Source organism: Phascolarctos cinereus, unplaced genomic scaffold (assembly GCF_003287225.1).
Source record: "Phascolarctos cinereus isolate Bilbo 61053 unplaced genomic scaffold, phaCin_HiC Scaffold_4;HRSCAF=312, whole genome shotgun sequence".
Taxonomy (NCBI): Eukaryota; Metazoa; Chordata; class Mammalia; order Diprotodontia; family Phascolarctidae; genus Phascolarctos; species Phascolarctos cinereus.
In genome coordinates, this window is record NW_027555847.1 from 256195253 (window position 1) to 256209385 (window position 14133).

A 14133-nucleotide genomic window follows, 5' to 3' on the forward strand; every position below is an offset into this window, starting at 1 on the left:
CCAGCACCTAAGTTTGTATCACAGAGAAGGATTTTATTTACCACACCGGCTTTCATTGAAAATGCTACACAGCAAATTAGACTAGTATATTTTAGAGTAATTATGAAAGATTTTTGAACAAAATTAAGTTGAATAATGGTTTTAAAATCTGGGGGTCAAGAGTTGGTGAGCAAGACAGTCATCTTTCTTCATTTTTAAATTGACTAAAAAACCTAGCGCTGTATACTTTTGCTTACTAAATCATGATGACATTTTCACTATATCCTGTGAAGATTTGACTATATCCTAGTCAGGTCCCAGGATATATATTTATCATTTATTAGGATGCAATATGCTTTTACATTCAAGTACCATGATTTGCTTAGACATTCTCTAATTGATGGTTATCTATGTTGTTTTAATTGATCTACTAGCACTTATTAAACATTGACTATGTGCCCTGCCCAGCGCTAAGCACAGGGGATTTTTTTTTTTTTTAGAAAAGCAAAAATAATTTCTGCCATCAAGGAGCTTATATTCTAATAGGGAAGACATACAGAGTCAATAGAATGTAACATAATGTTAGAAGGGAAAGCACTAGCAGCTGGGGAAGGGGAGGGGAGACTGGGGAAGGCTTCCTGTAGAAGGTGATGCTAGAGCTGAGTCTACTGACCTCCTCGGCTTTCTTTAAGTCCCAACTAAAATCCCATCCTTTACAGGAAGCCTTCCCCAATCTCTCTTAATTCCAGTGCCGTTTTTCTGTTAATTATTTGCTATTTATCCTGTATATAGCTTATTTTGTGTACATTTGTTTGTATGTTATCTCTCCATTAGATGGTAAGCTCCTTGAGGGCAGGGCTATCTTTTGCCTCTTTTTGTATCTCCAGTGCTTAGCACAGTGCCTAGCACATACTTCGTATTTAATAAATGTGGCGAGAGAGGGCCTCATATGTGTAGTGAGGACCTCACATCAATTTGTGATTTGTTCTTGTTCTCAAAGAGGACCATGATATCAGGGAAATCATGATGTGACTTGCAATTGAATTGGATTTGAGTGAGGGAGGGTTGTGCAAAGTCACCAGCCTCACTTTCTCCTCCAGAGCCATCTGGATCCAGTGGCCAGATATAACTCAGGACAACTGAGGATGGCCCAGGATGCAGCAGGAGTCCTTGGCTTTTTTAAGCTAAGGTCTTTTCAGGTTCTCACTTTGAGTGAGGCAGCACACGGTCAGTGAATAGGTCTCTTTAAAAAGTGAGCCAAGAGATGGCCCCTTTAATAAAAAATTTTTAAAAATCAAACTGAAAGGGGAAGTCCCTCTGGGTTGGGGGTCTAAAGAGAAACAGTTACTATTTACATTCACTCTGAGCCAGGAGGGCTCAAAAAATAATCATTAAGTGGTACTTGGGCAGGGATCTATTGTGCGATCAATGAGATCTAGAGTGAATTGGATTTAAGGCATGGTCTTTGAGAAAGAAATCTACCCAGTTAAACCCCAAGTTAACTAGGTAGGTTTTGGCCATCAAAGTTTACCTTCTTTTGGGCAGAACATGGGGAGGGGAGGGAAAAGGAGGGGAATGGTGGGGAGAGAAGGATGTTGCTACCTGACTTAAAGGTTGGCAAATTAAACATCTCTAGCCTCATCTTCCCCCACTCTTTTCCAACGAAGATTTTAATTCCTGCAGAGAGGGGAAGCAGGGGGTTGGGGCCAAAAAACTTGGCTACTCTACTATCCTCAGAGAAAGGGCATACTAGGCTAGAATTATATCTCTCTGTTTGCTTAAATGTTGTTAGTCCAGGGGATACGGGTTGTATCTAACTTCTGATCACTTGGTCATTTTTGGGGGGACCTCAACTCTGTAACTGAGGCTTGACCCCTTTCTCACCAAATACCATTTCCTCCGCAATGAATACATATAGAAAATAACAAAAAAAATATTTATCTAAATCATAGCAGAACAGAAATCAGAGGAAGTATACATAGAAGAATATGTACCAGACAATACAGAAAGAATGAGCTTTCCTACTGGGAGTGAGATAACTTAGCTCAATCAAGAGGGACTGACCTTGATCTTACCCAAGGACAAACTCCCCAGTTTCTAGAGTATCAAGGTGCGAATAGGGACATGATGGACACTGCCAGCTCCTCTCATGTCTTCCCAGAATCTTTTTCTTCAGCAACCTGAAGCAGGGCTGGCCTTATCTATCTTCCCCCTTGAATCTGGAAGCCAGTAGCACCAGAAACAAATCGACACTTGAAGAAGATTCAAAGCTAGGAGAGTACTGAAGAGGACCTCTCATGAATTATGCCCTGCTCCTCATACAGGGCAGGGAATCAATGTCCACCCATAAGGAGAGAGTCCCATGCCAATGGGCTCTGAGACAGGTGTTACAAACATAAATGTTTGTTCTTTGATTGAAGGAAGCCAGCTATTCAAGAGGTAGATATAGGTAGGAAGAACATTCTAGGAATCAGAATCCAAAAGCAAGAGACAGGAGCTGGTGCATCTTGTGTGAGAAACAGCAAGTAGACTAGTATTACTGGACCACAGAGTAGTAGACATGAGGAATGGGTAAGAAGACTGGAAAGATAAGGATCAGGTTGTGAAGAACTTTAAATACAAATCAGAGGAGTCGATTTTTGATGCTAGAGGAGCCTCTGGAGTTTGTTGAGTAGGGGTATAACATTGTCAGACCTAACCTTTAGGAACATCACTTTGGTGAGTGGATGGACTGGAGTGAGGAGAGATTTCAGGCAGGGCTACCAATTAGAAAACTGTTTCCACAGTCCAGGAAAGAGGTGATGAGGGCACGATGTTAGTTGTATAAGAGGAGAGAAGAAAGCGTATGCAACAGATGTGGTGAAGAAGTAAGTGAAAAGATTTAGCGACATATTAGATAAAAGGGTCAAGTGACAAGGAGGAGTTAAGGATGATGCTAAGATTGTCAAATTGAATGACAAGAAGGAGAGTGGCATCCTTGACAATAAGAAGGAAGTATGAATGAATGGTGGGTCTGATGCAAAGACAATGAGTTCTGTGTTGCATATATTGAGTTTGAGATATCCATGGGACATACAGTTTGAAATGACCAATAGGCACAGGAAAAGAGAATGGTAACACACATGCATACACACACACACACACACACACACACACACACATATATGTGTGTGTATGTATATATGGAACTAGGATTATCTGTATATATGGGTCATCAGTAAAGAGATAATTGAATAAGTAGGAATTGATGAGATCACCAAGTTAGAAAGTATAGAGAGAAAAAAGAAGAGGGACTGGGGACGACTTCTGGGGGTATTCCCACACTTAGTGGGAATGGCATGGATGAAGACCTAGCAAAGGAGACTGAGGTGTGATTAGGCAGATAGGATGAGAACTAAGTGTCCTGAAAATCCAAAGAGGAAAAAGAATCAATGAGGAGAAGGTAACTGACAGTGTCATATACAGTAGAGAAATCAGGAAGGATGAGTATTGAGAAAAGGTCATTAGATTTGGAAATTAGGAAAAAGATCATTGGTAACTTTGGACACAGCAGTTTTAGTTGAACCTTGGGATAAAAAAGCCATATTTCAGGGTACCTAGAAGAAAGTGAAAAGAAAGTAGAAGCTCCCAAGTGCAGACAGCTTTTTCAAATTTAGCTGAGGAGAGAAGAGATATAGGGCAATAGCTAGCAGGGACCTAGTGTGGATTTCCTTTTGTTTGACTCTTTTTAAGGATGGGGGAGATGAGCTTGTTTGTAAAAGCAGCTGGAAGGAAATAGTAAGTGGGGAGAGATTAAAACTAGAGTGAAGGCAAGAAGGATAGTGTCAGAGATCTGCTAGAGAAGATAGGAGATGGGTTTAAGAGTTTATATAAATAAAAGGATTGGCCTTGGCAGGGGAAGGACTAAGGCCACCTCTTTATCAAAGAATGAAGAAGTTAATAGTAGAGCATGATCCCAGAGGGACGTGAGATGAGGAGAAGGGGAAAAGAAGGACTTCTTAAGAAATAGCCTCAATTTGTTCTTAGTGAAGTAAGATCCCTCAAATGAATGAATAAGGGGAGGGAGGTGCATGGGAAACAAGCTCAGAAGAGAAGGTTTGAATTTGATTCTGTGGTGAGTGCCATTCAGAGGCACATGAATAGGACTGAAGGAGGTGGAAGGTGAGAATAAACCAGGGTTGCCACAACAACAAAAATGCTACTACGAATATTTGGGCATAAATAGAATCTTTCTTCCTTTGTTTAATATCATTGGAGAACCTGACCAGTACTGAGGCCACTAGGTCAAAGGGTCTGGAGAGTTTAATAACTTATCTTCCTACATTCCCAATGCTTTTGAACTAATTTATAAAGCTGTCCAGAGTGCATTAGCATTCCTGTCTTCTCAATGCTTCTTGATTTGTGGATTCTGATTTTAATGTGCATTTCCTCATAGTACAAGTGATTTGAAGTATTTTCAGCTTAGAGCTGATGGCTTGACATTTTTCTTTTGAAAATTATTTTTTCATAGCCATTGACCTTTTACAGCATCTATTAGGGAATGGCCATTGGGCTTTTTCTCTTTGCGTAATTCTCTATAGTTTTTGGAAGGCATACTTTCATCTGAGAATTTGAAGAAAGGTTTTATTCCACTTGATAGGTTCTTTTATTCTGGTTCCAATGAATTGGTTCTTATAAAAGTTTTTTTTTTTAGTATAATTTAAGTTGCTGATTTTTGATCACCTTTTCCATTATTCAATTTCTTCCTTACAACAGATCTAGAAAATACTTTCTTCTGTTCTTTATTTTTTAAATTATGTGACTACATTTTAGATCACTTATTCATTTGGAATTTATTGTGGTATCTGATGTAAAGGTGCTTCCAAACATCCCAGTTTTCCTAGAGGATCTCCTATTGCAGGCCTGACTCTAAAGCTATCACTATCTTGGTTCAGGTTCAATGTTGGGACAAAAGGAGACACACTGACACAGGACTGAACATTTTAAAATAGTGCTTACTTTGCTCGAGCGGCAAGGATATACAACAAGGATACGACAGCATTTAGCTTCTATGGATGCATGGAGTGGGGTGGGGTGTGAGGTTCTCTCTACCAGGCTCTATCTGTAAATGAATAGCAACTTGCATAGTCTCAGACACCCACCAAGTCTGAGAGGCCCAGAGTCCATATGGCTTGGGCATTTAATTGGCCCTAGGCAGGAAGTTATATCAGAGAAATTGGGGCCAATCAAGTTTCATTTGGGGAAGAAATTGCACCAAGGAAGCCTAGGCAAGCTGGGGCTGCAGGCAGTTGCTTGGGGGATTGTGTGCCAGGAGGAAGCTGTATCAGGGTAAGGAAAGCTGCTGTCCTAACATACCTTCATTTCTACAGAGAAGGAAACACGAAACAATTTGTGCCAAGTCACACAACTATTTAACAATTTTTATTTCCTCCTTCACTCTTGAATAGGATGAAGAGATAGTACTTCTTTACAAGTACACCTCTTTCTTGATCATTTCCCCCATGTACTGCAGCAGATTGCCCACATTACCATCCCTAATTTCTTCCTTATTTTCATCTCTCCCTAAGACTGTCATTTCTCCTTCATCCCTAAACCTTCACTTAGTCCAACAATCCCTGCTAGTTACCATCCTATATCTCTCTTACCCTTCTTGGTTAAATTTGAGAAAGTCATCAACATTTGGGACCACCATTGCTCCTCTCATTCTTTTAAATTATCTCTCCTGGAGCTATTTTCCAGGTCGTTGTTTTTCCAATGAGATATTTCACATTGTCTTCCATTTTTTCATTCTTTTGTTTTTGTTTTATTGTTTCGTGATTTCTCATAAAGTCATTCTCTTCCATTTGCTCCATTCTAATTTTTAGGAATTATTTTGTCCTGTGAGCTTTTGGATTTCCTTTTCCATTTGGCCAGTTCTGCTTTTTAAGGCATTCTTCTCCTCATTGACTTTTTGAACCTCTTTTGCCATATGGCCTAGTCTGTTTTTTAAGGTGTTATTTTCTTCAATATTTTTTTGTGTCTCCTTTACCAAGCTGTTGACTCGTTTTTCATGATTTTCTTGCATCACTCTCATTTCTCTTCCCAGTTTTTCCTCTGCCTCTCTTACTTGATTTTCAAAATCCTTTTTGAGCTCTTCCATGGCCTGGAACCAATTCATATTTTTCTTGGAGGCTTTCTATGTAGGAGCTTTGACTTTGTTGTCCTCTTCTGAGTGTGTGTTTTGATCTTCCTTGTCACCATAGTAACTTTCTATAGTCAGAGTTTTTTTTCTGTTGTTTGCTTATTTTCCCAACCTATTAGTTAACTTTTAACTCTTTTAAAGTAGGGCTCTACTTCCAGTGTGGAGGGTACACTGTCCCACGCTTCAGGCATTTTTTTGCAGCTGTTTTCAGAGATACTTCTAAGGACCTATAAGTTTTCAGTCCTTCCAAGGTGGTGTGATCTAGGGAGAGGTATTTACTACTCTCCTGGCTTGGGCTGTGGTCTGTGAGCAACCACAAGCACTTTTTTCTGCCTTGGAATTGTGAGGAGGGTTCCCTCTCCACTGCGACTACAAGTTCTGCTATGCTAGTTTCCCTCCTCACCCTGGGACTGCCACCCAGGACTGCAACTCAGATCTGAGTATGGGCAGAGCAACAGAGTCTGCCTCAGCTCTAGCAAAAAGAGCCGTGTAATATCTTTATAACCAGTTGTTTGACCCCCTTACTGTCTGTGGGCTGAGAGCTCAGGAAGCAGCTGCTGCCATTGCTGCTGCTGGTTTACTCACTTCCAAGGCTTGCTCCTGGTTTGCTGGGACTGAGGGTTGTGTTGGTGCAGCCTGCACTGGACTGCACCTTACTCTCACCCTGATAAAACAGACCTTCCTGCCAACCTCCCAAATTGTCTTGGGCAGGAAATTTGTTTCACTCCAACTTTTTGTGCTGCTCTATAATTTGTTTAGAGTCATTTTTTACAGGTATTTGGAGGGATTTGGGGGAGAGCACAGGCAAGTGCCTGCCTTTACTTTGCCATCATGGCTCTGCCACACTCTCATTCTTTTTCTGTTGCCTACAAACATGGCCATGTATCCCCCATCCTGAAAAATCTCTCACTTGATTCTTCCTTCTCTACTAACTATTGTCCTCTATCTCTCCTCCCTTTCGTAGATAACTTCCTCAGAAAGGCCATCTACAATAGGTGCTTCATCTATTGTAGCTAGAGAGAACTCCTCTAGCTCTCCTCTCAACTCCTTATAATCTGGCTCTTGCCCTTATTGTTCCACTGATGCTGAGTTTGTAATGATCTCCTAGTTGCCAGATTCAATGACCTTTTCTCAATCCTCATTTTCCTTGACTTCTCTGCAGCCTTTGACACTGTTAATCACTCTCTCCTCCTTGATACTGTCTTCTTTCTAGGCTTTCAGGACACCACTCTCTCCTGGTTGTCCTCCAACCTACCTGACCCCTTCTTCTCTGCCTTCTTTGCTGGATTCTCCTCCAGATCATCCCCTCTATAAATAGCTTTCAAGGTTCTGTCCTGGGTCCCTTTCTCTTTTCCTTCTAGACTACTTCACTTGGTGATCTTAGCAGCTTCCATGGATTTAATTGTCATCTCTTTGCTGATAATTCTCCAGCCTACCTTTCCTGCCCCAAACTCCCTGCTGACCTCCAATCTTATATCTCTAACTACATTTCAAACATCTTGACCTGAATGTCTAGTAGACGTCTTAAACTCAAAATGTCCAAAGCAGAACTCACTATCTTTCTCCCAATCCTCCCCTCAACCCTTCACTTCTCTATTACTCTAGAGGGCAACACTATCCTCCCACTCCCTCAGGCTCACAACCTGTGAGTCATCCTTGATTCCTCTCCATCTATCCAACTCTCATATCCAATCTGTTGCCAAGGCCTGCTGATTTCACCTTTGCAACATCTCTGAAATACTCCTTTCTTTCTCTGACATTGCCAACACTCTAGTGCAGATCTTCATTACCTCATGCCTTCATTTTTTTTTGTTTGTTTGTTTTTTGTTTTTGCTAGGTAATGGGGTTAAGTGACTTGCCCAGGGTCACACAGCTAGTAAATGAGGCCGGATTTGAACTCAGGTCCTCCTGAATCCAGGGCTGGTGCTCTATCCACTGTGCCACCTAGCTGCCCCATGCCTTCATTTTTCCAATAGCCTGCTGGTCAGTTTGCATACTTCAAGTCTCTCTCCATTCTAATCCATCCTTTATTCATCTGCTAAAGTGATTTTCCTAAAACACAGGTCTTATCATGTCATCCTCCCCTCTTCCCTTCACCGACTCCCCCCCCCCCCCACCTCGTACATTCTAGTGGTTTGCCTCCAGGAGCAAGTAGAAAATGTTCGGGTTGACATTCAAAACCCTTCATAACCTAGTCCCATCTAACTTTCCAGTTTTCTTAACACCTTAGTCTCCCACACATACCTTTGATGTAGTAACACTGACCTGGTTGTTCAGGGAACATTCCATCTCTCAGTCCCAGGTATTCTTTCTGGCTGTCCCTTATGCCTGAAACACTCTCCCTCTTCTGCTTGGACTACTGACCTCCCTGGATTCCTTTAAGTCTGAACTAAAAACCCACCTTCTCTAAGAAGCCTTCCCCAACCCCTCTTAATTCCATTTTCTTCCCTCTCTTAATTATTTTCTCTTTATCCTGTATATAGCTTGCTTTGTATATATTTGTTTGCATATTGTCTCTCCCATTAGAATATATGTTCCTTGTGGGCAAGGGCTATCATTTGTCTTTTTTTGTGTCCTCAGCATTTAGCACAGTGCCTGGCACATAGTAATAAATATTTAGGGATTAATTTACTCTTCAACATCTGTAATATGTCTTCTGACTTCTTCAGTCAAACGAAACTACCCTCTCTTTAAAAATAATTATTGGGGGGCAGGTGGGTGGCACGGTGCATAGAGCACCAGCCCTGAAGTCAGGAGTGCCTGAGTTCAAATCTGGCCTCAGATCAAACACTTGACACTTACCATCTGTGTCCCTGGGCAAGTCACTTAACCCCAATTGCCTAAAAAGAAATTGTTGTAATCATCCAAGATCTGCCATCTCATCTGCCTACTGGAACCCCTCCACCCGACCGAGGAAACAAAACCGTTTAAAGACATCTATAGTCAATGAAAAAGATACATTTCCACATGGACCTTGTCTCCCCCTGCCCAAATTGTCTCATTCTGCATTCTGAGTTCTTCCTCTCTCTATCAGGAGGCATGTTTCATCATTAGAACTCTGGAATCCCAGTTAGTCACTGTACTGTTAAGTGTTCAGCACACTAATATTCCATCACATTTATATAACATAACTTGTTTATTCATTCTCCTATTTGTGGGTAACCCCCTGAGATTCCCATCCTTTGCCCCTCAAAAATGATTTGTAAATATATATATGTGCATCCTTTGTTTTGCTTAAGTCTAAACCCTCCCTTAATCTGCCCTCCCTTTAATTCTTCCAGCTACTCCCTTTTTACTCCTATTTCAGTGTTGAATAAAATATACTTCTGTACCCAGCTCTCTGTGTGTGTATTCTTCCTTCTTTTGAACAATTCAGATGAGAGAGTTCAAGTGTCAATTGTTCTCCCCCACCCATCCTCCTTGTTTATATGGAAGTCTACTTGTACACCCTGATTATGTGAGATCATTTTCTCTACTCTCCCTCGCCCTTCCTCCTCCCTGCCTCAATGTATTCTTCCTTCCCTCTGTTTCCATTCTGTTCTTAAAATCATCAAGACATAATAGGACCACTCCCAGACCTTTTCTAATTAGACTTCTATGCATTCTGATGATGGTTGGGTTCAAAACTGATGCATGTGTCCTCTCCTGTTGTCTGAATTTAAGCAATTTATCCTTCTTCAACCCTTTACCCTTCTTCATTCATGTTTACCTTTTTATGTTGTTTTTTAATCCAGTGTTTGAACCTCAACATTTTTATGCATCTCTGGCCTTTTCATGAAGTATGTTCAGAAATCCTCTATTTTGTTGAAGATCCATTTTTTTTCCCTGTGTAGCATTATACTCAGTTTAACTGGGCTGTAAAGTCATATCCTTTGCATTCTGGAATATTGTATTCCAAACTCTGTTCTCCTTTATATGGTGGCAGCTGAATCATGTGTGGCTCCTTGTTACTTGAATTCTAGCTTTCTCACTGCTTGTAATATTTTTTTTCTTTGATCTGGAAGCTCTGGAATGGGGGAATTGTCATTTGGGGATTTCTTTTAGGAGGTGATCAGTAGGTTCTTTCTATTTCTACTTTGCCTTCTGGTTCTAAGAAATATAGACAGTTTTCTTTGAAAATTTCTTGAAATATGATTTCTAGGCTCACTAGTCCAATGATTCTGAATTTTTTCTTTCTTCTTGATCTGTTTTCTGGATGAGTTGTTTTTGCTACAAGAGACTTTATATTTTCTCCTGTTTTTTAAACCTTTTGACTTTATTTTAATATTTCTTATTGCCTCATGGCTTTTATTTGGTCCATTCACATTTTTAGGGAGTTTATTGCTTGAGCAGGATTTTGTACCTCTTATGACAACCTAGTAATTCCCTCTCCAATTCTTTCTTCCAGAGTTGTTATTTCTTTTTTTTTTTAATAGTTGTTATTTCTTTTCTAATTTTTTTTCCCTCAAGCACTTTCATTCCATTTATAAAAACATTTTCAAACCTTTTTTGAAAACTCTTCATCTCTTCCAGGAATTCTAGCTGAGTTTTTGCTCAAGCTGTGTTTTTCTCTGAGGCATCGCTTATAGTTATTTTGGAATAATTTTCATCTTCTGTGTTCTTGTGTCTTGAGAGTCCCTGCCGCCACCATAGCTCATTATGATATGAATTTCTTCTGTCTGTCTGTTTTTCCAGGCTTACTCCCTGACTTCAGCTTTGATGTTTGGGCTGGGCTCTGCCACACTTTTAGAGGAAAAATCTGGGCTAAACCTGTTGCTGCTTTTTTGGAGTATTGAGTGTCGTATTATTCCATCATCTTGGGGGCAGCCTAGGAACCTACACACTTTCAGTGCTTCCAAAGTGGTCTGATGCAGGGTAAAGTCTGTTTTCTGCACTTCTGATCTGAGGTCTGCAAGTCATTACCTGATTTGGGTCTATGCTAGAGCAGACTGCTGCTGGATTGTACTTCTGTCAGCCAGCTGAAAAACTTCTATTGGCTCAGTGGAAGAATCATTCCTCCTCTTTGGTCTGAGATTCCTACCTTGGTTATTCCCCTTCAAGTTGGGCTAGATCAGGGGTGGGGAACCTGCAGCCTTGAGGCCATGTGTGGCCCTCTAAGTCTTCAAATGGGGCCCTTTGACTGAATCCAAATTTCACAGAACAAGGGGGTTGTTTTACTGCCTCCCAGCAGCAGGTTCCCCACCCCTGAGCTAGATGCTGACTCTGTCAGTCATTTAATGGACAAGCATTTATTTATTTATTTTCCAAGTGAACCTTTAATCTCCCCAAGGCACAGACAGGCCTTGGCACACCTTTAGGTGTACCTCATGAAAGCCAAAGTTAGTGTGGACTTGCTCCTCATTGGTCCATACGCTGTACAGCTCACCCAAGGTAGGAGGCACCCATCGGGTAACATGGAAGACAGACTCACCCACCTTCCAGCCTGGAACATCTTTCATGATGATAGCCTCCTCCTCCAGGTGCTCTCTCAATATATGCAGCTTCCTCTGATCCTGATGCCAATGGCATCATGTTATAGCTCGATATTCCCCGACTGAGCAGGTTCCTCTTTAAGACTTTTGACTGAAAAAGCTACTAGCCTTGGGGTACTCCTCAAACCTATCTGTCCCTCTCACACAGCTAGTATGCTAGGAATATAGAAATGGGTTTGGTTCTCCTCTCCATAGAGGTGGACCAGGCCTTAGATCATATTTATCTGTGGAACCGATGAGCAGTGTCTATATATCTTTAAACAACCAACACAATAATATTACATTTAGCCAATATATCACGTATGTAATCTTCGGCAAGTTTTATAAATTCTCTAGACCCAAGTGTCCTGGTATCTAAAATAAGGAAATAATAAATGATCTTTCAAATTCTTCATGGCACTATCAGTAAATTTTGAGATCTGTTTATTTTGCAATTAACCAGAAATAAGGGAGCCTTTAATTAATTTTTGATCTCAGAACTCAAGATTTAATTGAGTTTATTACTAGGAGGTATTCAGATTCAAAGAAGAAAAGCCATATTATGCCATAGAAAGAATGCTGGTTTGGAAGACAGAGGAACTGGGCTTTAATCTTGGCTCTATTACTTATTACCTATGGGACTTTGGGCAAGTCATTTCACCTTTTTGAACTTCAGTTTCCTCATCTGTAAAATGATGAGTTAGACAAGATGTCTTCCAAGGTTCTTTCCATCTATTGGTCCCTGATCCTAAAAATATGCAAAGGCTTGCACAGGATAGATAGGTTTCTAAGGCAGACTTCTGAAGCATTCTGACTTTAGTTCCAGTAGGTCATAAAAACTGCTAAACTGTGGACTGTCTCCCTGCTGGGGTTGGCAGCCCTTATCTATGTAAGGCGAAGGCCATTTAACATATTTTCAGTAAAATGAAATATGTGTCATTTGTCATGGCTGTGCAGTATGTACTTTTGGCAAATAGACCCTGATGGGTTTTAACTCTAGGGAATGTTTGCTTTATAGAAGCTGTAAAAATGGTTATTTTCCTATTTCATTTTTTTCAAGCAGTTCTTAGCTGTGCATGTTTAATGCAAAAAGGCTGTCACCCATCTAGTTATAGCTTCCCGAGAAAGGCAAAAGAGTTGTAAAAGCATAGCAGTTATAGAGCATAAATAAACAGCTCTTATTGCTTAATTACAAAAATATAGCCCCTAATAAAATATGGGCTGTGACCCAATACAAATAATCCCATTGTAAGCAAGAACAGTCAATGGAGGTTGTAGAATCAAATGACTGTTTCTTTTAAGAGGTTTTCAATTTTTTTTAAGTGCTTAAAAGTATCAAAGCAAATCTTATGAGCATCTTGTAGAATAAAGAGCAGGTCATACACTTGCTAAAAACTTTGACATTATTCAGCATGAATGGAAAATAATTGAAGATAATTTTTTAAATGTTCGTTAATAAACAGGAGTGGAAATGGCCTGCTCTATAAAGCTAGAGGGATCACATGTTTGATAGAGTATTTGATTTTATTAATAAGTGCAATAATAGTTATAAACATGACTCTTTACATTGCTTTCTTCCAGGATTTTAATTAATTAAATTAAAAGTTGACTTAATTTAACTGATTTTTGTTATTTTGAACTTAACATTGATAAACACAAATGTTTTCATATACAAAGAGCAGAGTTCTTAGCATTTGGAATAGGTGATATCTGTGGGTCTTTTCAAGATATCAATTATTCTTTCCTTCCATTTCTGAGTCTCAGAAAAAAATAATCAATTTCTAGGTTTCTTACTTTGCAAATTGGCCCGAGGAAAATCATGGATACTAAGATTTCATTGAATACGAGTTGGTATTCTGGATTAATGTCCCCTACTCATCCTGCCATATTGGAATGCTGCTACTTTAGCAGTGAGTCTCAAAGAGAATTGAGGTCACTAAGAAACTAGAACCAAGTTGAAATAACCCCAAATGTAGAAGAAAATGGTTAAGCGTATATTGGGATATCTTCAGGTGATTCCCTTCCCCTTCAATTATCCAAGTACTTCAGGCAAAGCCAAAGTGTTCTGCCTGAATTATTCGGGTAATTGGACTTATTGAGCTATGATTAGAAGAAGAAAAATCAACAAAGAAAAACTTTGATCTTGCTATTTTTGGTGATTGAAAGAACTAAGAACAGTAGAGGAGTAGTTTGAAAATAAATAACTGCAGGTACTTGTACTCAAAAGAGGAGAGGGTAATGATGGGGATTGTTCAATGAGCAATTTGATGAGTCTCCCAATTAACTGGATGAGATTACAGTGTGTAGATCTTGATCTGAAATGCAAGTCCCATAGAGGGAGACACAATGATGGCACCTTGCAGAGAAAATACAGGGATAGTCTGTGATTGGTTCCTAGTGGTTAGGGCTTCCTTCAAGGGAACTGGTGATTGTGTCAGGGTACATGGAGTTTTGTCAGAAGTTAGTCTTCTTCTATGATCCATAAAAAAAAGATTGGCACCCTTTTTTCTGTTTTTTTCCCCC